Here is a 24,471-nt window from a genome sequence, read left to right as displayed (position 1 = left end):
GCTCTGACCAGCAACCATGCTTGGGATTGATTAGCAAGAACTAATTAAAGGAAGACAAAGGCAAATGCAACAGAGATAGTCTGAGTGACGGTGTTAGGGTGGTAAAGCTTTAGCTCTTCGAGGGTTCATTGAGGGGAGGCTTCAGTCAGAGTAGGCAAAAATAAAAAAAATTCTAGGTAAAGTTTTATTTTCCTTCCCTTCTTTACATCTGCTTAGTTAGGACAGTAGAGATGCCAGGCAGGATAGTTGAATGCTCCTCTTGTAGGATGTGGGAAGGTAGAAAGAGCTCCAGTGCCCCTGACAACTACAACTGCGAGAAGTGCATCCAGCTGCAGCTTCTAATGGTCTTCTAATAATAGGAGCTGGAACTGGATGAACTCTAGATCATTCAGGTTGCTGAAGGGGTACTGGACAGGACATATAGAGAGGTAGTTACACCCAAGCTGCAGGACACATGAAACTGGGTGACAGTCAGGAAGGGGAAAGCTTTTAAGAAGCCAGTGCAGAGTACCCCTGTGGCTATCCCATTCAAAAACAGGCATATTACTTTGGATACTGTCAGGGGTGGAGGGGTGCGAATGACCTAACAGAGGGAAGTCATAGTGGTCGCATCTCTGGCAGTGAGTCTGCCTCTGTGACTCAGAAGAGAAGGGGATGGAAGAGGAATGCTGTTGGTGATTGGAGATTCATGAGTTAGGGGATTGGAAGAAGATGGTCTGTGAGTAAGGAAGAGATTCCCAGATTGTATGTTGCCTCCCAGGTACCAGGGTCAGGAACATCTCAAATTGAGTCCTCAGCATTCTAAAGTGGGAGGGTGAACAGCCAGAGGTCATGGTCCATGTAGGTACCAATGACATGGGTAGGACGAGTGACTAGGTTCTGCACAGAGAGTTAGGTGCCAAGTTATAGGGCATGATATCCAGGATTGTGATCTCTGGATTTCTACCCATGCCACGTGCTCATGAGGCCAGAACTAGGAAGATTATGCAGTTTAATATGTGTCTGGGAGAGGGGCATAAGATTTTTGGATCATTGGGCTTTCTTCCAGGGAAAGTGGGACTGCACAAAAGGGATGGTTTGCACCTGAACTGGAGGGGGATGAATATCCTTATGGGAATGTTTGTTAATGCTGCACAGTGGGGTTTAAACTAGAGTTGCAGGGGGATAGGAACTAGAATGACAGACACTAGTGGAGAGGTTGTGGAGACAGATGTTGGTAGGACCTCAGACAAAGTCAGGAATCAAAAGGTTGAGCATGGTGCAACTAGTGTCCTGAGCTGCTTATATTTCAGCACAAGATGTATTGTAGCAAAGGAAATGAGCTCAGGCCATGGTTCAACACCTGGAATTATGATGTTGTACCATTAGTGAGACTTGGTTGCAGGAGTGGCAGGACTGGCAGCCCAATATTCCAGGGTTCCATTGTTCTGACATGACAGAGCAGGAGGGATTAAAGTAGGAGGGGTGGCGTTACTAGCCAAGGAAAATGTCATGGAGTGCTGCGTTTGGAGAGACTGCAGAACTCGACTTGTGAGGCGTTATGGATAGAACTAAGAAATAAGAAAGGCATAACCACATCAAATGGGCTATATTACAGACCACCCAATGGGATGAAGAGGAACAAATTTATTAAAAAAATCACAGACTGTTGTAACAAACGTAAGGTTATTACAGTTGGTGATTTTAACATTCTACATATTGACTGTAAATGGAATGGATGGGATAGAGCTTGTCAACTGTTCAGGAAAGTTCCCTTAATCAGAACATAGAAGTCCCAATAAGAGAGTGTTGGATACCGCATCTGCTATTAGAGCATGAGACAGGGCAGGTGTCAAAAGATTATGTAGTGGAACACTTTGCATCCAGTGACAACAATGTCATTAATTTCAAGGTAAATATGTACATAGACTTCGAGATAAAGTCCATGTTTTCTTCATAGACTTTAGTAAGGCGTATGACAAGGTCCCGCATGGAAGGCTGGGCAAGGAGGTTCAGTCTCTTGGTATTCAGGATGAGGTAGTAAATTGGATTAGACAATGGCTTTGTGGGAGAAGCCAGAGAGTGTAAGTACAGGGTTGCCTCTCTGACTGGAGGCCTGTGACTAGTGATGTGCCGCGAAGATGGTGGGCCCTTTATTTTTTGTCATCTATATAAATGATCTGGATGATAATTTGGTTAACTGGATCAGGAAATTTGCAGATGCCACGAAGATTAGGGGTGTGGTGCACAGTGAAGAATGCTATCACAGCTGGCAGCGAGACCTGCAACAACTGGATAAATTAGCTGAGAAACGGCAGGTGGAATATAATGCAAAGAGGTGCAAGGTTTTGCAATGCAGTGTCATTGGCAAATTTCTTTCTTTCTCAATCTTTTCAATTAAGTTTTGAATTAATAAACATAACAATGATAATGATACAAAGAGATCGGGATGATATTAATAACGGTTAACGTGTACAGACACAGACTCCGAAAAATATATGTAATTTAAGCCTCCCAATCTCTTAATAACTGAACATGAAAAAGATTCAAAAAGCTCTATACAAATAAAAAGTCCCTCTACACAAAAAAAACAAAACAGAACAAAACAAAACAAAAGCTGGGCTGCCATGTTTCATCGGTTAAGATCATTATTTGTCATTAACTCCGCTCCTCTATACACAGACAAAAAGTTATTGAAAAGGATTCAGAAAAGGTCAACTTAAATCATATGAAAATTTTGAATAAATAACCTCCAAGTTTCTTCAAACTTAACCGAAGGATCGATAGTACCACTCTTAATTTTTTCCAAGTTTAAACATTGAACTGTAGTAGGGGGATTAGAATCTTTTCATTTAAATAAAATGGATTTTCTGGCTATTAATGTAACAAATGCAATCAAACGGCAAGCTGAAGGGGATAAATGATTAGAGTCCATCATTGGTAATCCAAAAATTGCAGTAAGAGAATGAGGTTAAGAATGAGAATTCTTAATTTTATCAGATGTACCTAGATGTATTTTCCTTATTAAATCATAAATAATTGCTATTAAACTCTTCTTATAGGGATCTAAACCTAAATTTTTTTCTGTAATTTCACTTGGATGTGGTATCGGAAAAGTAGATAAAATAACATTCAAGCTTCTAATCTGTAAATGTCTGAAAAAATGTGATTTAGGCAAATTATATTTATTAGACAACTGTTCAAAAGACGTGAGACAATTATCCATGAATAAAACATAAAAAATAAGTTATTCCCATCATTTTCCATAAAAGAAAAGCTTGATCAATTCTGGATGGTTGGGAAAAAAAATGGATATAATAGGATTTGATAGGATAAATTTATTCAATTCAAAAAAATTACGAAATTGAAACCATATTCGTATTGTATGTTTAATTATTGGATTAATCATTTGTTTATTCAGTTTAGTAAGTGCAAAGGGAAGTGAAGCCCCTGAAATAGAAGCCAATGAGAACCCTTGTACAGACTCGCACTCGAGGTTTACCCATCGTGGACATTGAATTTCATTCAAATCTTGTGTCCAGAACGTTAGATATCGAATATTAATTGCCCAATAATAGAATCTAAAGTTCGGCAATGCCAAACCGCCATCCTTTTTTGATTTCTGTAAATATTTTTTACTTAACCTGGGATTTTTATTCTGCCGTATATATATAAAGAAATTTTAGAATCAATAATATCAAAAAAGGATTTAGAAATAAAGATTGGTACCATCTGAAATAGATACAGAAATTTAGGTAAAATAATCATCTTAATAGTATTAATTCGGCCAATCACTGATAAGGACAATGGGGACCATTTAGTAAGCAGTTGTTTAACATGATTAATTAAGGGTAAAAAGTTAACTTTAAATAGATCTTTATGCTTGTTAGTAATTTTAACACCCAAATAAGTAAAAAAAAATCAGTAACAAGTCTAAATGGTGATTGTCTATAGATTGGAACTTGCACATTTAATGGGAAAAGCTCACACTTATTAAGATTCAATTTATAACCAGAAAAAGTACTAAACTGAGCAGGTATTGATATTACTGCAGGGATGGATTTCTCTGGGTTAGAGATATATAGTAACAGGTCATCTGCATATAGTGATAACTTATGCATCCCATTCCCATGAATAATGCCAAATATATTGGGTGAATCACGAAGAGTGATTGCCAAGGGCTCCAAGACAATATCAAATAGTAAAGGGCTCAAAGGACAGCTCTGTCTAGTACCTCAAAAAAGCCTAAAAAAGGGGGATCTCTGATTGTTAGTAAGTACAGAAGCCAAAGGTGTATGATATATCAATTTAATCCAAGATATGAATTTTGGGCTAAAATTAAATTTCTCAAGCGTGTTAAATAAATATTCCCATTCAACTCTATCAAATGCCTTCTCGGTGTCAAGCGAAGTAACACATTCTGGAGTTTTAGATGAAGAAGTATATACAATGTTCATTAACATCCTAACATTAAGATACGAATAATGATTTTTAATAAATCCTGTCTGGTCGTCAGAGACAATTTTGTGGCAATATATTTTCCAATCTGATTGCTAATATTTTGGAAAAGATTTTGGATTCCATATTCAACAAGGATACAGGTCTATATGATGCACATTCAGTGGGGTCTTTATCTTCTGTACGAATTAAAGAAATAGATGCTTCATAGAAGGATTGTGGTAATTTACCTACAAATAAGGCATCCTTAAAGATTCTACATAACCAAGGAGAAAGTAGATTTGAAAAAGATTTAAAAAATTCAACTGTATACCCATCCAGACTGGGTGCTTTACCAGAATTCATTGAAGAAATTGCTTTCTTTATTTCTTCTTCCGTAATGGGTGCATCTAGTGCTAAACGTTCATTATGTGGTAATTTCGGAATATTCAATTTCCTTAAAAATTCATGCATTATGGTAGAGTCATCAGGAAATTCTGATTGGTATAAAGAGATATAGAATTCTTGAAAATATTTATTAATTTTGTCATTGTCAACCGTTAAAATACCATCCCATTTACGAACGTTAATAATCTGACGTTTCAATTGGTTGGCCAGTAATTTACCCGATTTATCACCATGTATATAAAATTGACCCTTAGTTTTAAGTATTCGATTTTCAATTGGGGATGTTAATAACAAATTGTGTTGCATCTGAAATTCAACTCTCTTTTTATAAAACTCCAGATTAGGAGCAACAGAATATTTTCAATCAATTTCTTTAATCTTATCAACCAATGTACACATTTCATTATTAATTTGTTTTTTTCAATCCAGCAGAATATGAAATAATTTGCCCACGGATATCTACCTTAAAAGTATCCCATAATATCCCACTGGAAATGTCTTCCGTAAAGTTAGTTGAAAAGCAAAAAGCAATCTGTTCTTTAATAAAGTTAACAAAGTTTAAGTCCTGAAGCAGAGTAGAATTGAACTGCCATTGTCTCACGCTTAAAGTTACATCAGTTAATTTAATTGATAGTTTCAAAGGCGCATGATCAGAGACGGCGATTGAATCATACTTGTAGGCAGTAACAGACGAAAGTAATCGAGAGTGGGCACATGAAGGAGTGGAGCTTTGAGGCTTTGACTTGAGAGATTTTTTTAGATTATGAGGACACACAGTCCTCTTTTATTGTCGTTTAGTAATGCATGCATTAAGAAATGATACAATGTTCCTCCGGTGTGATATCACAGAAACACAAGACAGACCAAAACTGAAAAACTGACAAAAATCACATAGTTATAACATATAGTTACAAAAGTGCAAGCAATATCGTAACTTGATGAAGAACAGGCCATGAGCACGGTAAAAAAAGTTCAAAGTCTCTCGAAAGTCGGGATTGCTGTGGGGAATGCATATTCCCAGACCCTTTCCGTGCACGGGATCTTCCCCCTGCTGGTGAAGATGGCCTGGCGCCCTTTTTGGGGCTGGCCTCTCTGCGGGCGCGCACCGTTTTGTGAGCCGGTTCGTGTGTGCTGGAAAGTGGGTCGCCACATAACCCCGCCCCCCAGAACCGGCGATACATACCCCAATGTCCACAGTCTGGATCGGCCTCTGTTTGGGAGGTCTGCCTCTGCGCCGTGGTGCCTGAGCCTGGATCATCTGCACCAAGTCCACGTGGGCCAGTTTGAGTCGGTCCACTGTGAAAACCTCCTCTTTCCCCCCAATGTCCAGCACGAACGTGGACCCGTTGTTCCTGATCACCTTAAACGGCCCCTCGTAGGGCCGCTGTAGCGGTGCGCGGTGTCCGCCCCATCGTACAAAAAGAAACTTACAGTTTTGCAGGTCTTTGGGTATGCAGGTCGGGCTCTGTCCGTGCTGTGAAGTGGGGATGGGGGCCAGGTTACCAAGCCTCTCACGTAGTCTGTCCAGGACTGCTGCGGGTTCTTCCTCTTGCCCCCTTGGGGCTGGTATGAACTCTCCTGGGACTACCAGGGCTGCGTCGTACACCAACTCTGGCCGACAAGGTGTGTAGATCCTCCTTGGGCACCGTGCGGATTCCAAGCAGGACCCAGGGAAGTTCGTCCACCCAGTTAGGCCCTTCCAGGCGGGCCATGAGAGCCAACTTCAGGTGACGGTGGAAACACTCCGCTAGTCCGTTCGACTGTGGGTGGTAGGCAGTTGTGTGGTGTAGCTGTGTTCCTAAAAGGCTGCCCATAGCTGACCATAAGCTGGAGGCAAATTGGGCGCCTCTGTCAGAGGTAATGTGGGCTGGTGCCCCGAAGAGTGCTACCCAGGTTGCCATCAGTGCTCGGGCGCAGGACTCGGAGGTGGTGTCGGTGAGCGGGACCGCCTCTAGCCATCTGATGAACCGGTCTATCATAGTTAGGAGGTACCGCGCTCCTTGTGACACTAGCAGGGGCCCCACGATATCCACATGGATGTGGTCGAACCTCCGGCGGGTGGGTTCGAACTGCTGCGACGGAGCCTTGGTGTGCCGCTGCACCTTGGCCGTTTGGCACTGCATGCACGTTTTGGCCCATTCACTGACCTGTTTATGAAGTCCATGCCGCACAAACCTGTCGGAGACCAGCCGGACGGTTGTCTTGATGGAGGGGTACGCGAAGTTGTGAATGGAGTCGAAAACTCACCGCCGCCAGGCTGCTGGGATGACGGGGCAGGGTTGGCTGGTAGCTGCGTCACACAGTAGGGTCCTCTCACCTGGGTCTACGGTGCGGTCTTAGAGCTGCAAACCAGAGACTGCAGTTCTGTAACTAGGGATCTCATCGTTTGCCTGCTGTGCCTCCGCCAGCACTGCATAGTCCACCCCCTGGGACAGGGCCTGTATGGTAGGTCTGAATAGTGCGTACGCCACGACGTTGTCCTTTCCCGAGACATGACGGATGTCCGTCGTGTATCCGGAGGTGTAAGACAGATGTCGCTGCTGGCGGGATGACCAGGGGTCGGACACCTTAGTTAACGCAAGGGTACGTGGTTTGTTGTCTGTGAACACGGTGAAGGGTCTACCTTTTAAGAAGTATCTGAAATGCCGGATTGCCAGGTATAGTGCCAATAGCTCCCGGTCAAAATCACTGTATTTGAGTTTGGGTGGTCGTAGGTGTTTGCTGAAGAATGCCAGGGGTTGCCAGCGACCCTCGATGAGTTGTTCCAGCACTCCACTGACTGCTGTGTTAGATGCGTCCACCATGAGGGCAGTAGGAACATCCGTTCTGGGGTGCACTAGCATCGCGGCTTTTGTCTAGGCTTCATTGCTTTTAACGAAAGCGGCCGCGGCCTCTTCATCCCAGGTAATGTCCTTGCCCTTACCCGACATCAGGATGAACGGGGGCACATGATTCCAACACAGAGCACTGAGAACCATCTCTGCCAAGCGCTTCGACCCCAGCCCTGGCCTCCAGCAACAGGCAAAGCCGAGGATTTGGCACCTACCGTCCAGAGATTCCCGATTGCACAGCAGCAGCGGCAGCAAACCATGCATTTCAGAAATTTCTCCAGATGTTTCTCCATGCTTCTCACATCTGTCTCCATCAAATCAGAATTGTGCACAGCCCCCTATTTAATAACTGCGATATAATTTCACCGGAGAGGCCGTGTGTGCTGCTTTGCGCTGCCATCTTCTCCTCCCACAGATTCTGGCAGTTTTGGCAGTTGGACTGTGCAAGATTTGAATAGCTCAGACTCAGCAGAAAGCAGCTGGTTGGGCAATCAAGGTCAGGTGACTAAACAGTTTGAAAAGCTCAAACAAATAAAAAGAGGGGTAGCTCAAGCGGAGCGGCCGGTTAGTTAGTGGGCACGTGAAGGAGTAGAACTTTCAGGCTTTGACTTGAGAGGCTTCAACGAGAAGAGTCGGAGGATGAGCTTGCTCCAAGTTAGGCTTTACAGTGCCTCCTGAGACGGTGATGTGCCTCTCATGTGAAATGCGGCAGTCTTGGGGGAACTCCCCTCTCCCGCAGTCACATCTGCCAGAAGTGCATGCGGCTGGGCGATCTGGAAGACTGTGTAAGGAATCTGGAGCAGCAGCTGGATGACCTTCGACTCAAGGGAGAATGAGACAGTCATAGATGAGGGCTACAGGGAGGTAGTCACACCTAGGCTGTCGGAAGCAGGTCGTTGTGGTGACAGTCAGAGGGGGGAAAGCGAAGGTGAGCAGACAGGTAGTGCAGAGCACCCCTGTAGCTATTCCCCTGAATAATAAGCATATCATCCTGGATACTGTTGGCAGTGACGACCGACCGGGGTGAGCCACTGTGGCAGGGCCTCCGGCACTGAGTCTGACCCTGTGGTGCAGAAGGGTGGGACAGAGAAGAGCAGACCTGTCATCATTGGGGACTCTACAGTCAGGGGAGCAGACAGGAGATTTTGTGCACATGAGAAGGACACCCGCATGGTTTGTTGCCTCCTGGGTGCCAGGGTCCTGGATGTCTCTGACCGGGTGCACGACATCCTGATATGAGAGGGAAAGCAACCAGAAGTTGTGATACATGTTGGTACCAACAACATAGGCAGGATGAGGGATGAGGTCCTGAAGTGTGAGTTTTGGGAACGAGGCAGAAGGCTGAGGAACAGGATCTCAAGGGTGGCGTTCTCAGGATTGCTGCCAGTGCTATGTGATAGTATGGTAAGAATCGGAGGAGATGGCAGTTGAATGCGTGGCTGAGGAATTGGTGCAGGGGGCAGGGTTTTAGATTTTTAGATCATTGGGATCTCTTCTGCGGAAGGTGGGACCTGTACAGATTGGATGGGTTGCACCTGAACTCGAGGGGGAGCAATATCCTTGCAGGTAGGTTTGCTAGCATGGTTCGGGAGGGTTTAAACTAATTTGCAAGGGGGATGGGACCCAGAGCGATACAGCAGTGGAAGAAGTGCATGGTGTAAAGCCAGATATAACATATAGAGAGGCTTTGAGGAAAGAGAGGCAGAACAAAGGGTGTAAAGGTAGTAGGGTAGAAGGGCTAAAGTGTGTGTACTTCAATGCAAGAAGCATCAGGAACAAAGGTGATGAACTGAGAGCTTGGATACATACATGGAATTACGATGTAGTGGCCATTACAGAGACTTGGCTTGGCACCAGGGCAGGAATGGATTCTCAATATTCCTGGATTTCAGTGCTTTAAAGGGGATAAAGTGGGGGTAAAAGGGGGAGGAGGGGTGGTATTACTGGTCAGGGATACTATTACAGCTACAGAAAGAGTGGGTAATGTGGCAGGATCCTCTTTTGAGTCAGTATGGGTAGAAGTCAGGGACAGGAAGGGAGCAGTCACCTTATTGGGAGTATTCTATAGGCCCCCTGGTAGCAGCAGAAATACCAAGGAGCAGATTGGGAGGCAGATTTTGGAAAGGTGCAAAAATAACAGGATTGTTATCATGGGTGACTTTAACTTCCCTAATATTGATTGGCACCTGATTAGTTCCAATGGTTTAGACGGGGCAGAGTTTGTTAAGTGTGTCCAGGATGGATTCCTGGACACAGGATTGACAGGCCGGCTGGGGGAATGCCATACTAGATCTAATATGAGGTAACAAACTGGGTCATGTCACAGATCTTTCAGTGGGTGAGAATCTGCGGGACAGTGACCACCGCTCCCTGGCCTTTAGCATTATCATGGAAAAGGATAGAATCAGAAAACACAGGAAAATTTTTATTTGGGGAAGGGCAAATTATGAGGCTATACGGCTAGATCTTGCAGGTGTGAATTGGGATGATGTTTTTGCAGGGAAATTTACTATGGGCATGTAGTCGATGTTTAGGGATGTTTGCAGGATGTTAGGGATAAACTTATCCCAGTGAGGAAGATAAATAATGGTAGGGTGAAGGTACCATAGGTGACAAGTGAGGTGGAAAATCTAGTCAGGTGGAAGAAGGCAGCATACATGAGGTTTAGGAAGCAAGGATGAGATGGGTCTATTGAGGAATACACGGTTGCAAGAAAGGAGCTTAACAAAGGGTATTCACCAATGAGACGGAACTTGATGATGGTGAGGACAATATGAATGAGGGTGATGTTCTGGAGCATGTTGATTATTAAGGGAGAGGAGGTGTTGGAGTTGTTAAAATGCATTAGGATGGATAAGTCCCCGGGACCTGAGAGTATATTCCCCAGGCTGCTCCACAAGGCGAGGGAAGAGATTGCTGAGACTCTGACTGGGATCTTTATGTCCTCATTGTCCACAGGAATGGTACCGGAGGATTGGAGGGAGGCGAGTGTTGTCCCCTTGTTCAAAAAAATAGTAGGGATAGTCTGGGTAATTATAAACTTGTGAGCCTTACCTCTGTGGTGGGAAAGCTGTTGGAAAAGATTCTTAGAGATAAGAACTATGTGCATTCAGAGAATTATGGTCTGATCAGGAACAGTCAGCCTGTTTTTGTGAAGGGCAGATTGTATCTAACAAGCCTGATAGATTTCTTTGAGGAGGTGACCAGGCATATAGATGAGGGTTGTGCTGTAGATGTGATCTACATGGATTTTAGTAAGGCATTTAACAAGGTTCCACATGGTAGGCTTATTCAGAAAGTCAGAAGGCATGGGATCCAGAGAAATTTGGCCAGGTGGATTCAGAATTGGCTTGCCTGCAGAAGGCAGAGGGTCGTGGTGGAAGGAGTACATTCAGATTGGAGGATTGTGACTAGTGGTGTCCCACAAGGATTGGTTCTGGAACCTCTACTTTTCATGATTTTTATTAACGACCTGGATGTGAGGGTAGAAGGGTGGGTTTGCAAGTTTACAGATGACACAAAGGTTGGTGGTGTGGATAGTGTAGAGGATTGTTGAAGATTGCAGAGAAGCATTGATAGGATGCAGAAGTGGGCTGAGAAGTGGCAGATGGAGTTCAACCCGTAGAAGTGCAAGGTGGTAAACTTTGGAAGGACAAACTCCAAGGCAGAGTACAAACTAAATGGCAGGATAATTGGTAGTGTGGAGGAGCAGAGGGATCTGGGGGTACATGTTCATAGATCCCTGAAAGTTGCCTCACAGGTAGATAGAGTAGTTAAGAAAGCTTATGGGATGTTAGCTTTCATAAGTCGAGCGATAGAGTTTAAGAGTCGTGAGGTAATGATGCAGTTCTACAAAATTTTGGTTAGGCCACACTTGGAGTACTGTGTCCAGTTCTGGTCGCCTCACTATAGGAAGGATGTGGAAGCATTGGAAAGGGTACAGAGGAGATTTACCAGGATGCTGCTGGTTTAGAGAGTATGCGTTATGATCAGAGATTAAGGGAGCTAGGGCTTTACTCTTTGGAGAGAAGAAGGACGAGAGGAGACATGATAGAGGTATACAAGTGTAACGTTCAGTTATATTGGCTCGTGTATGTCTAGTGGAAATCCAGCCCAGCACCCGCCTCAACACTCCCCACAGGGTCGGTTGCCGCCCGAATCAATCACAAACATCAATCATCAGCCAGCACACCCAGTAAATTTTAACAAATACACTTTATAGATATTACTAATTCTATGACATTAATATACATTTGATACAGAGAGGAAAGTAATGAAAAAAAAGGCGCCAACACTTATCAAAGTCCAAGTTCTTTGTGCGCTATGTTGGAGCTCAATTCGACTTCAGACGACCACCTGAATTCCATCGACTCACGGCTCGGGACCACCCTGAGTGATCGACCGGAGCCTCTCCACACGTCTGCGGTCTTCCTCGTCTCTCCTCCGACTCCCTGCCAAAACTCAGTCCACAGTCATATCATACAGCATGGTATCCGAAAACAAAACGATACATAACCACCCATTGGCTAATAGAACCTGGTTATCTCATTTTAAAATAAAACAAACTGTTAGCGCAAACTCTCTTCAGCGTTAAAGCACAACAAAGCCGCATTCCCCAGATTAACATAACAAAGTCGCCATTTTAAATGTAACAAAAGAAAGACCCCGTACACTCTCCCCCCACCACAAAAAGTCATGCCCTCATGACGTTAACAGAGTTCACCAGTGCTCCTTGTAAAACACAAAACCCAACCCAGGTGCATAAAGCAGTGACATAACTTTACAGGGCAGTAGAGATCACACCCTGCTCTCCCAGCGCTATATAAGTGAGTCTTTCTGGGGGATGCCTACTCCTCTGAGCCCTCTGTACTTCCTCTGCTGACTCTCCCTGTTCAGACACCCCAGTTGACCCCTCGGGCCTATCTGTCGGACCTTCCCCTTCACCGGGATCCCTCTGCCCCTGTGAGCCCTCTGGCTCGGGTTCTGCCTCCACCCTCTCCTCCCCCAATCCCGGCTGGAATACAGGCGGCTCTGCAACACCCTCCCCCAATCCCGGCTGGAATACAGGCGGCTCTGCAACACCCTCCCCCAATCCCGGCTGGAATACAGGCGGCTCTGCAACACCCTCCCCCAATCCCGGCTGTAATACAGGCGGCTCTGCAACACCCTCCCCCAATCCCGGCTGTAATACAGGCGGCTCTGCAACACCCTCCCTCGGTTCCCCTGACTCAATGATGGAAGGGCCAGGAGTCTCTTCTCCCGGCACCGGGGAATCAGCAAACAGAAGCAGGTACCACACATCCGAATCATCATCTTCCGATGATGTATCCCTTCTCGAGGTGGGGACCGGCCCCGTTTTCTTCGCAGCGGGCTCTTCCCACGCCCCGCGCCCTCGCAGAGTCCTCGTAATAGGAGTAAACTCCCATTCGGGCTCTGGGTCCATCTTCACCTCTCGACCCAGAGGCAACAGGTGGTTCCGATGGAGTACCTTGACAGGCCCCTGCCCGCCCTCAGGTCTCACCCGGTAAACCGAGAGATTCGGCATCTGACTCTCCACCACATAGGGGGTGGCTGCCCAACGGTCCGCCAACTTGTGCTTACCCTGTAGTCCTAAATTCTGGATAAGGACTCGGTCTCCCGGCAATAGCTGGACGAACTTTACCTTCTGATCATACCTCCTTTTATTCCGCTGGTTCTGCTTTGTGGCTGCCGCCTCAGCCAACTCGTACACCCTTTTCAACTCTCTCCTCATATCGGACACGTACTTCAGACATGGCTTCGAAGGTATTTCCCCCGCTTCAGTCCCAAAACACAGATCAATGGGCAACCTCGCCTCCCGTCTGAACATCAGATAGTAGGGCGAGTACCCCGTAGCGTCATTGCGAGTACAATTGTAACAATGAACCAAATGGCCAATGTGCCGACTCCACTTACTCTTCTGTCCAATCTCCAAGGTGCCGAGCATGTCCAGCAGGGTCCGGTTAAACCTCTCGGGCTGAGGGTCACCCTGCGGGTGATAGGGGGTGGTTCTGGACTTTTCAACCCCAAGCATATCCAGCAATTCATGTATAAGCCTGCTCTCAAAGTCCCGTCCCTGATCACTGTGGATCCGCCGGGGAAGGCCATAATGAACAAAGTACTTCTCCCATAACACCTTCGCCACTGTAGTCGCTTTCTGGTCCTTAGTAGGAAAAGCCTGTGCATATCTAGTGTAGTGATCCGTGATGACCAGGACATTCGCGCTGTTGCTGGTGTCCGGCTCAATAGACAGGAAATCCACACACACCAGGTCCAGGGTCCCGCACTCTGCAAGTGGGATAACGGGGCCGCCTGCGCAGGCAAGGTCTTCCTCCTGACGCACCGACTACAGGTCTTACAGTATTCTTCCACCTCCCCCCTCATCCGGGGCCAGTCAAACCGGTCCTTGACTAATCCATAGGTCTTCTCTACCCCTAAGTGCCTGGAATCATCATGTAGAGCCCGGAGCACAGTCTTCCGATATTTCTCAGGCAGGACCAGCTGCCAGCGCCGGGGGTGGTCCGGAGGCGACGCGGTACAGGACGTGGTTCTTCAGCTTCAACTGGGGCCACTCCTTCAGTAGTAGGGGAACGGAAGCATGTTTCGCCTTCTCCACCTGCCCCATATCACCCTGGCTAACCACGTACCAGATAGTGCCAATGCTTGGGTCATCACGCTGAGCCGCCTCTACTTCCTGGGGACTCAACTCTGGCAGCTGCCTGTTCCTCAGAGCGGTCGCATTACAGTAAACAGTGGGCAGCGCGTCATCGTCAGCCCCCAGTTGATCTACTGCCCGATCCGTTCCCATCTGTGCTCCTACTTCCCCGTCGCTCCCAACTTGACACATGGCCTTTACTCCCTGGGCAGGGACACTCTTCCACTCCCCGGCCGTGCCCGACTCATCGTGCGCCCAACGAGACAGGGCACCTGCATCGATGTTCCGACTCCCCGGCCGGTACTTCAGGCTGAACTCATGGGCAGACAAGGCTGCTAACCACCGGTGCCCAGTAGCATCCAGCTTCGCCGAGGTCAGGATATAAGTGAGGGGGTTGTTATCAGTTCTCACCTCAAACTGGGCCCCATATAGGTAGTCACTCAACTTGTCCACCACCGCCCATTTCAACGCCAAGAACTCCAGCTTGTGAGTGGGATAGTTTCTCTCAGATGGCGACAAACTCCGACTGACGAACGCTACCAGCCTCAATCCGTTTCCCTGTTCCTGGTACAGAACAGCCCCCAAACGGTCGTGACTGGCATCAGTGTGTAGAATATACGGCTTCCGGGGATCAGCAAATCCCAACACTAGGGCCTGCGTCAGCGCCCTTTTTAGAGATTGGAACGCCTCCTAACATTGAGCATCCCACCTCAATCCAAAAGGCTCTCCCGGGTTCAAGTATCCTCCTACCTCCGATCCTCGGTCTCCCTTCCTCCTCCTCCCCACAGGTGGATAGCCACACAGCAGCTGGTTCAATGGATGACTCATTTTCGCATATCCCTTCACGAACCGCCGGTAATATCCGCAAAACCCCAAAAACGAGCTTAAGGCGCTCACCTTCTGAGGTCTCGGCCAGGTGGTGACTGCAGCTATCTTATCCGGATCGACAGCCACTCCATTTCGCGAGATTATGTGCCCAACATAACTGACTGACGTCTTGCAGAACTGACATTTATCCAGGGAAAGTTTTAATCCTTCCTCCTTCAGCTGACTCAGCACCTTCAGCAGCCGCTCCTCATGTTCCTCCAACGTAGATCCAAACACTATCAGGTCGTCCAGGTACACCAATACCTCCAGCAGGTTCATGTCCCCCACTGTCTGCTCCATGAGCCGCTGGAAGGTGGCTGGGGCCCCCGAGATGCCTTAGGGCATTCGTTCGAACTGGAGAAACCCCAGGGGGCAGATAAAGGCTGTCTTCTCCTTATCAGTCTCGCTCATCGGAATCTGGTAATACCCACTCCGCAAATCCAATACACTGAACCACTGTGCACCACTCAGACAGGCCAAAGTATCTTCCACCCTTGGGACTGTATATTGGTCGGGAACAGTGCGGCGGTTCAGGGTCCTATAGTCCACGCACATGCGTACCTTCCCATTTTTCTTCCTTGCCACCACTATGGGGGACGCATAGGGGCTTCGGGACTCCACAATAATCCCTGCGTCTTTCAACTGCCGCAAGTGCTGCTGCACATCTTCCACCTCTGCTGGGGCCAACCGCCGCGACCTCTCCCTAAACGGGATGTCATTTGTTACCCGAATGGTGTGCCGAGTGCTCTTGGAACACCCGACATCAAACTCGTCCTGAGAAAAGACACTCCCTAACTTCAGCATCTTCTCCACCAGCCTGCTCTTATACTCCGGCGGTACAGGGGAGTTTTCAAAATTAAAGGCCTCCTCGGTCAGCCGCCTCCCGTTTCCCAATAGTTTCCCTCCAGTGGGCTTCACGGGGGCGCTGGACATCACCGTCACCGGGAGCAAGTGCGCGAGGGGCATCCCGCGCTTAAAGGTGATCTCCCTCTCCGTTATGTTCCTTACCATCACCCCCATCCGCCGTACCTGTACAGCTGAGGGCCTCTGCAATTCAGGTCTCACTAGCGCCCCAGCGGGAACTGGGACTCCCTTTCCAGGTCGTTGGGGGTGTCTACTAGCAGGGCCTCGCCCGGCGGTAATCCGGGGAATCTGGGGGTCCCCATCACTAATGCCGACTCCCCTGGCCGTACCACCTTAGGCCTCGCCTGAGTGCACCACACCGTCCCTCGTTTGCACTCAGGATCCAGCCCCTGGGGGTCACTCACTCCTTCGTACACTGCTTGGAGCACGGGGTGTACCGAGAGGGTCTCCAAAAAGTTCTCCTCCCCCCCTTCTTCTTACAGGCTCCCAAGAGCCGTCGCACCAGAGGGGAGTTAGTCCCCACCAACAGGGCAGCACCACCGGTCTCCACCGGGTCCGGACAAACCAACACCAGCGTCTCAAAGGCTTCCGATACTCCCACATCTCCCTCCAAAAATTCCAATCTCACTGACAAGTATCCATCATACGGGTAATCACCATCACTTATGCCCCAAGTCTCCAATGCTTTAAATGGAGTGACTGCCAAATATTTCAGATATTTGTTGTAGGACGACCGGTACAGTAAGGTAACCTGCGACCCGGTGTCAAGGATGGCTTTCGCAAAGATTCCCTCTATCCATAGGGACACGCTGGAACGGGGTCCCACCAGTCCATCAGGAATTTGGGCTTGTTCTTTCTGGGGTTCCATAGTGGCTTTCTGGGAACGTGTTCCTCCCGAGACTCCAGTCCGTTCCCTCACTGAGCCTCTCCTAAGTTTCCCGACACCTCTCCCTTCTTAGTGGCCCGGGGGCCCTCCCCCCTCGGTGCATCTCGTCTCTCACAATCCTTCCGCAAGTGGCCAGCTTCCCCACAGCGGTAGCACGCCCCCGGCGACTCACATTCCCGGCGGAAATGCCCCTCTCTCCCACAGTTATAGCACCCACTACTCGCCGCCTCTCTCCTCCCGATACGGCCCCCCAGAGACCCCTTGGATTTCTCTGGTCTCACCCTGACTACCACCTCCTGAACCGCTGAAGACCGTCCCTGAGGGTCCGAGCCCCCTGGTCGGCCCAAAGCACACTCCTCGGCCCCTACCTCTCGGATCAGCTGTCTGAATGATGGAGGGGAGCTCCGCTTAAATGACTGCCGTACACTCCAAGCCACTCTGTCATCCTCCCGGGAACCACTACATATCTGGCTCATCCTTAACTCCACCACTTCGTCCTCCTTCACTATCCCTCGTCGCAGCAACCCCGTAAGCTTTCCTTCCAGCCTGAAAGCGTAGTCTGAGAGCTTTTCCCCTCTTCTCTGCCCCATCCGTTGAAACTCCGCTAAATGCCGCCAGGGATCCCCTGACAGTCCAAACACTTCCTCCAAAGCGTCCAACACTCCGATAGGGAAGCCAAGGGGTGTGCCGCTCTCAGATCGCGGACCACCCGGGCCGCCCAGTCCCTTAAGCTTTCCACCAATCACTGTCTCTTTTCCTCATCCGAAACTGGCCACACCTCTAACAATTGGGATGTATCTTCAACCCAGGTATCATAGTCATCCTCCCCTTCCAGGGTGGGCTTGGCTCCCGAGAAAATTCTCAGCTTCGGGCGGTGCCCCTCAACCCTTCTCGCCAGGGAGGTAATGGCAGCCGTTAACTCGGCAGTTTCATCCCGCCCATGGGGGTCGGGCCTGGCCAAACCTTCCCTCTCCACACCTCCACCCCGGCTACTGGCACCTCCCCTGGGGCCTCATCTAGCTCCTCCTCCTCCGGCACCTCCTCACTTGCGTCCTCGGGGAGAGTGTGGAGACCCCACGGCCCCACCTCCCCCGGGGCATGGACTGTCGCTGGTAGTTCCAAAGTCATGACGTCGGCACTCATCCGCACCAACATCCAGCTAACCTCCAGTTCTTTCCCACCCCTTCTAGCTACAAGTTCTACCTGCCCGATACCTTTAATCAAACTCAACCCTTGCACCAGTACCTCTGCCGGAATGCGATAATTGACCCCGCTTACCACACTTGCATGATTCACCGGTACCTCCTCCAATTCACACCAACTTACAATCTTATCTCGATCCATCTTCACACCACTTACCGCAACGACAAGTACAACTTTCCCGAAAAGTCCAAATCCAGGACGGTAGCCCCCACTTGTAACGTTCAGTTATATTAGCTCGTGTATGTCTAGGGGAAATCCAGCCCAGCACCTGCTTCAACACTCCCCACAGGGTCGGTTGCCGCCCGAATCAATCACAAACATCAATCATCAGCCAGCACACCCAGTAAATTTTAACAAATACACTTTATAGATATTACTAATTCTATGACATTAATATACATTTGATACAGAGAGGGAAGTAATGAAAAAAAAGGCACCAACACTTATCAAAGTCCAAGTTCTTTGCGCGCTACGTTGGAGCTCAATTCGACTTCAGACGACCACCCGAATTCCGTCGACTCATGGCTCAGGACCACCCTGAGTGATCGACCGGAGCCTCTCCACACGTCCGCGGTCTTCCTCGTCTCTCCTCCGACTCCCCACCAAAACTCAGTCCACAGTCATATCATACAGCATGGTATCCGAAAACAAAACGATACATAACCACCCATTGGCTAATAGAACCCTGTTATCTCATTTTCAAGTAAAACAAACTGCTAGCGCAAACTCTCTTCAGCGTTAAAGCACAACAAAGCCGCATTCCCCAGATTAACATAACAAAGTTGCCATTTTAAATGTAACAAAAGAAAGACCCCGTACACAAGATATTAAGAGGAATAGATAGAGTGGACAGCCAGTGCCTCTTCTCCAGGGCACCACTGCTCAATACAAGAGGACATGGCTTTAAGGTAAGGGGTAGGAAGTTCAAAGGGGGTATTAGAGGAAGGTTTTTTACTCAGAGAGTGGTTGGTGCGTGGAATGCACTGCCTGAGTCAGTGGTGGAGGCAGATACACTAGTGAAATTTAAGGGACTACTAGACAGGTATATGGAGGAATTTAAAGTGGGGGGGTTATATGGGAGGCAGAGTTTAAGAGTCAGCGCAACATTGTAGGCCGAAGGGCCTGTAATGTGCTGTACTATTCTGAAAGAAAAAAAAGAGTTGATTAAAAATATAATCAATTCTAGAACAATTGTTATACACATGAGAAAAAAATGAGAACTCTTTGTCATTAGTATATAAAAACCTCCAAACTTCTAAAATTCCGGAGTCAACTAAAAAGGAATTAATAAAAATAGCAGAATTGTTTGGAAGTACCTGACTGGGCACAGACCTGTCTATTGAGGGATTCAGGCAACAGTTAAAATCTCCGCCCATTATCAACGTATATTCATTTAAATTAGGAAGAGATGTAAATAAATGCTTAAAGAATTCAGGATAGTCGGTATTTGGTGCATAGATATTAACCGTAAGAACCTTTTGGTTATAAAGTAAACCAGTAATTAACATTTAATTAACTACCATTCGGGTCTGAGGTTGTTTCATAGTTAACAAATGAAATCGAGGAGTCTATAAAAATAGGGACTCCTTGCACCTTATTCTGTGAATTGGAGTTAATTTTTTTTTCTTTCCAAAACCTTAAAAAACACTGATTATCCTCATGTGAGTCTCCTGGGTAAAGATAATCTGAGCTTTCAGTCTATGAAAAACTTTAAAAATCTTCTTCTGTTTAATCGGATGATTCGAACCATTCGTATTCCATTAAACAAAGTTATTAATATTATCCATTTTACTTGAATAAGCCATATGGTATGTAAAGGGTTAACCTTACTGCATAGGAAACTCATAAATCAGGAAGAAGGAAAAAGGTTTAAAGGGGAACCAGAAGTTATGACAATTCAAACATGTTTGAAGTTTCAGATCAGCCCAGATGAAAAAAAACTAAACTAAAAATACCCCAACCCCACCCACAAAAGCCCGAAAACTTGCCAAAAGACAGCCAGAAAGCTATCTAGAAACTCCTCTACCCTCATCTCTCTTGAAGGCAAATGTCCAAAATTGAAAGGAATGCAAAACACTACCCACAGTCAAAACATTGAGAAAATAATACCATAAAAAACACCAAACAAATGTTAAAAAAAGCCGTATGCAAAACATTTTGAAAGGTGAGATCTCGGAAAGTGAAACAGAATACCTTATTAATACTTCAGGAAAAAACAACAATCAATCACCAAATCAGATTCCTAATTATTTTCAAAAACAAACAATTGAAAATAATAAAGGGGGGAAAATGGAACTTTAACCTAAAAGAATGGTAAACATCCATACTCTAAAACAAAGTATGAGTATTATCAGACCAAAGGCAAAGTTCTTCAAACTTTAAAAGTCCAGATCTACGAATTGGTTAATAACTTATAAACCAAATGAGTACAGACATGAAGAAACAGTAAATTTATTAGATAGCTGCGATCGAATGTTGATCCTCAAGGAATTGATGAGATTCATCCACAGATTTAAACCTTTTATGTGATTTATCAGGCAGAACAACCCTTAGGCGAGCTGGAAATAGCAGAGCTGGTTGGAACTTTCTTTGATAGAGTTTGGATATCAGCGGTTTAAACAGCGATCTCTCTTGCATTACCTCAGGACTGTAGTCTTCGACCAGACGAAACTTGAGGTCTCCGTATTCAATAACCCCTTTCCGATGGGCAATTCGAATTAAAGGCTCCTCGCTATGCACATTGTGGAATTGGAGTATAACAGGTCGAGGCTTCAATTATTTAGAAGGTTTTTCTCTTAAAGCCCGGTGAACACGGTCAAGTATAGGGGGAGTAGAAAAAACCTTCAGAATTGAACACATCCATTAGAAATAGAGAAAAGAATTTAGTAAGGTCACCATTCTCAACGTCTTCACAGAGTCCTATTATTTGCAAATTCTGTCTACGACTGTGACTTTCCAGGTCAATAATCTTGATTTTATACTGTTCCAGAGTTTGAGTGGTCAAAGCTAATTTCTTTTCCAACAGATCCAGTCTACGATCTCTCTGTCTACCAGCTTCATTGAGTTCGGAAATTTGCCGTTGTTGTTTTTCACTCTCGTGTTTAAGTGCCCCCAGTCTACCTTCGATCTCCTTTAACAATACTTCCAAAGTAGAAAATCTTTTATCAAATTTATCATCCAGGAGCTTCGACATAGCCTCCGAAGTGAGTTGAGACTGTTTAGGCTGTTTTGGATCACCTTCTCTCCCTCCATTTCCATTATCGGTTTCCTTGCCTTCAGCTAATGACTTTTTCCTTCTGGTATCCACTTCCAATGATTAAAAATTAAAGTTCAAGCATATGAAAGTGTTATAAACACTTTAATATAGATAGTAAACGGGTGGTAAAAAGATTGAAAAAAAGAACGGAGCAATGGCAAAATGAAACTTACACCATCTAGTGCCCCAAGAGAACTCCCGGCAAATTTAATTAGCAGATTCAAGCTGTGGGTAGTGTCACGGTCATGGGTATACAGGAAGTAAAGGGGGGGACTCAGTACACAGCCCTGAGGGGCTCCTGTGCTGAGAGTCAGAGGGCTGGAGGTGAGGGAGCCCATTCTTACCACCTGCTGGTGACCTGACAGGAAGTCCAGGATGCAGCCTCACGAGGCAGGGTCAAGGCCAAGGTCTCTGAGCTTCTTGTTGAGCCTGAATGGAACCGTGGTGTTGAATGCTGAACTCTGGTCCAAGAACAGCATTCTCACATAAGCATCCTTCTTCTCCAGATGTGTAAGGATGATATGTAGAGCAGTGACTATTGTATCGTCTGTTGATCAGTTGTGTTGGTAGGCAAATTGTAGGGAGTCCAGTTTGGGTGGTAGCAAGCTTCAGATGTAATCCTTAACCAGCTTTTCAAAGCATTTGCTTACTATTGAGGTGAATGTGACAGGATGCCAGTCATTCAGGCATTTAACTTTGGTCTTTTTTGGTATGGGGACAATGGTGGATAATTTGACGCAGGAGAGCACTCCACACTGGGAGAGGAAGAGATGAAAAATGTCAGTAAACACACCTGCCAGTTGTGCTGTGCACATCCTGAGTACTTGCCCTGGGATGCCATCTGGTTCCGTAGCCTTGCGACTGTCCACTCGCTGGAAACATCTGCGTACCTCAGCCTCAGAGATGACCGGGTTGCAGGTTGTAGCGGTGGCTTTCCTCGGAGGATCAGAATTAGCGACATTGAACTGAGCGTAAAAACGATTGAGCTCATCTGGGAGAGAGGCCACAATGTTGGCAGCACCACAATGTTTGGCTTTGAAGTCTGCGATGAATACAGACAAACAATAATTAGATGCATGACTCCTACAATGGCCACTGAGTGTATATACCTATCCAAAAAGTGAAAGCAGAGTTACTCAAGTTGGTTCTGGAGGTATGAGTTTCTATTCTACATCAATGCTCATAACCTATATAGCCATCAATTCTCACCACTGGAGGTCTTTTATAACAGTTTTCTTTTTTATTTGCTTCATGTCATTATGGTGCAGAAAAGATGATTTCATGAAAAAAATGTTTTCAATAGGCACTGAATGACTGAGTAACACATCTTCAAGTACCTGATGTTCCATTACTATGACAACTCTTTTGGCCTAGTTATTCTCTATAGAATCTAACACACGGTTGTTTTCTTCCCCACGCTTTAATAACACTAATTAACCTTTGTTGAAAATTCAGGAAGCAGTTTCAATATAGCATGATAGCTGCATTTTACTAAACCTCACCATTTATTTTTAATCTTGCAATAGAAAATGTTATGATTTACTAATTTCTACATATTTCTGCTAATTTAACACTAAGTTTCATTCAACAGTCCACTCAACAGCAACTCCAAAGAGGTCTGAATTTTATAAAGTAACTAGATTAATGGTTAGATTAGGCTAACAATTAGTTTAGTTAACAGGGAACTAGATTAGTTCACTAACACGTTAGGCATCACTATTCAGTAATGATGCCAAAAAAGAGCAGTTACTAAAACTCTGACCTGCAGATATGATATTTTTTGTGATAATTGGCTATTGTTAGCTTCTTTCATTATTAAATATGCTTCCAAATTCTTGTTCAAATAGCATGCAATTAGCTTCCAGTGACTGGTCAACAATGTAAATTGAATTGTCTTACCTTTACATGCAATAAACAAGTTTTCTTTTTTCCATGGTAGGATTTGGTAATATTAATTCCTCCCAAGTAATCATATACAAGCTATTTCTGGGTTAACAATGAGAAATTTACTGCCACCTGCACCTTTGATCAAGATCCTATAATTAAATTCAAAAGTCCGACAGTCATACATGTGAGTACCAGAACTATTTTCCTGTTTCACTCTCTCTGCTTTTAGTAACTGTTCTACCTTATGTGTTTTATTTATTTATTTGGAGATGCAGCTTGCTGACAGGGCCTGCTAGCCCAGCGAGCACACACCCATGTGACCAATTAAATCACTAACCCATGCATTATTGGAATGTGGGCGGACACTGGAGCACCTAGAGGAAACCCATATTGTCACAAGGAGAATCTTTAAACGTCTTACAAAATAAGGACACAATTGAACCCAGATCACCGATGCTATAATAGCATTATGCTAACAGCTATGCTCCAGTGCCAACCCCCTCTTGACGATATTTGATACAATACTGTGAATAAATGGTTACCATATGGAGTAATTTTGTGAACTTTCAAAATTATGGACACAATTGACTTATGAACATATGGACATTATTTGTTCAATACCCAAAGACAGCCTGTACATATTGTATATCTAATAATCAGGTTCCCTCAACAGCACTGCACTACAGATCTGGGGTGATATAATTGGAAAGATGTAATCAGAAGTGATTCACCACAAGGTCTTCAGAAATGCTTGACAATCTGTTTGTCAATATAAGGAAACAAAGGCTTACCAGCAGATTCTTCACTTAAAGATCAAGCAATGCACTTTGAGAATATTTGTTTTGCTCTTCAGTACGCATCACTGTTTCATGCTAGTTGCAATCGTTTGGTGATCTTTCCTTATTAATAATTCAGCTCTGATGATAGAGAGCAAAAAACAAACTGCAGGAGGAATTCAGCAGCTCAGACAGCATCTGGGGGGATGGTGGGAGGTGGGAATGGGCTGTCAGTGTCTCAGGTTGAGACCATTCAGCAATTTGGTTTAGATTCCAGCATTACCAGTCTCTGTTGTCTCCTCTGCTCAGAGAGACGTGATTTCAGTTCAGGCCTGAAATTAGGTACCATTGGCATGAATGTCAGCGGCATTAGCCAAGGTAATTGGGTTTCAACTGTCCTGGTT

The sequence above is a fragment of the Mobula hypostoma genome, chromosome 10 (genome assembly GCF_963921235.1).
Source record: "Mobula hypostoma chromosome 10, sMobHyp1.1, whole genome shotgun sequence".
Lineage (NCBI taxonomy): Eukaryota > Metazoa > Chordata > Chondrichthyes > Myliobatiformes > Myliobatidae > Mobula > Mobula hypostoma.
This window is presented reverse-complemented; position numbering follows the sequence as displayed.